This window comes from Octopus sinensis, unplaced genomic scaffold (assembly GCF_006345805.1).
Source record: "Octopus sinensis unplaced genomic scaffold, ASM634580v1 Contig17526, whole genome shotgun sequence".
NCBI classification, from domain to species: Eukaryota; Metazoa; Mollusca; class Cephalopoda; order Octopoda; family Octopodidae; genus Octopus; species Octopus sinensis.
The window spans coordinates 17,501-18,231 of record NW_021835134.1 but is presented as its reverse complement, the minus strand read 5'-3'; positions in this window follow the sequence as shown (position 1 = coordinate 18,231).

The window sequence follows — 731 nt, the reverse complement described above, 5'->3', positions numbered from 1 at the left end:
TAGATATATATGAGAAGAAAATGGATGTAATAGCAAGGGGAAACTCGTGGTTTTCGCTGGTATGCCTTTAATTTAATTAGATAACAAAGAAAGAGGAAGCTACTTTCATTTCTGCTTCCTCCTTCTTTGTTATCTAATTAAATTAAAGGCATACCAGCGAAAACCACGAGTTTCCCCTTGCTATTACCTCCATTTTCTTCTCCTATATAACCTAAACTACGGTCTACCAACCGAGCCACCTGCTACCGTACAACATTACAAAAAACTGTACCTACCCAGGTAATAACCAGGAGCGACTTAAGGGATTTAATTATACCTTAGAGGTATTAAACTCCTCTAACTTATACCTAGATTCTGTGTGTGTGTGTGTGTGTGGTGTGTGTGTGTGTGTGTGTGTGTGTGTGTGTGTTTGTATGTGTGTGTGTGTGTGTGTGTGTGTGTGTGTGTGTGTGTGTGTGTGTGTGTGTGTGCGTTTATATATATGTGTGTGTGTGTGAAAGGGTGTTGATGTATAAACATCATAAAATAACATATCTATTGTATTTAAAAGCTCGATTATTAAACACTGTTAAACTCTAATACCTTATTACAATGCATAAGATTCTGGTGGAACTAGCGTCTACATAAAGATGCACCTTAAACTATATTCGAGAGAAACTTATTTAGAATTATGAACGGTAAAGCATAAATCGCTAACGGTATTTTGATTTCCATTTTCCTTTTAGCCTCTT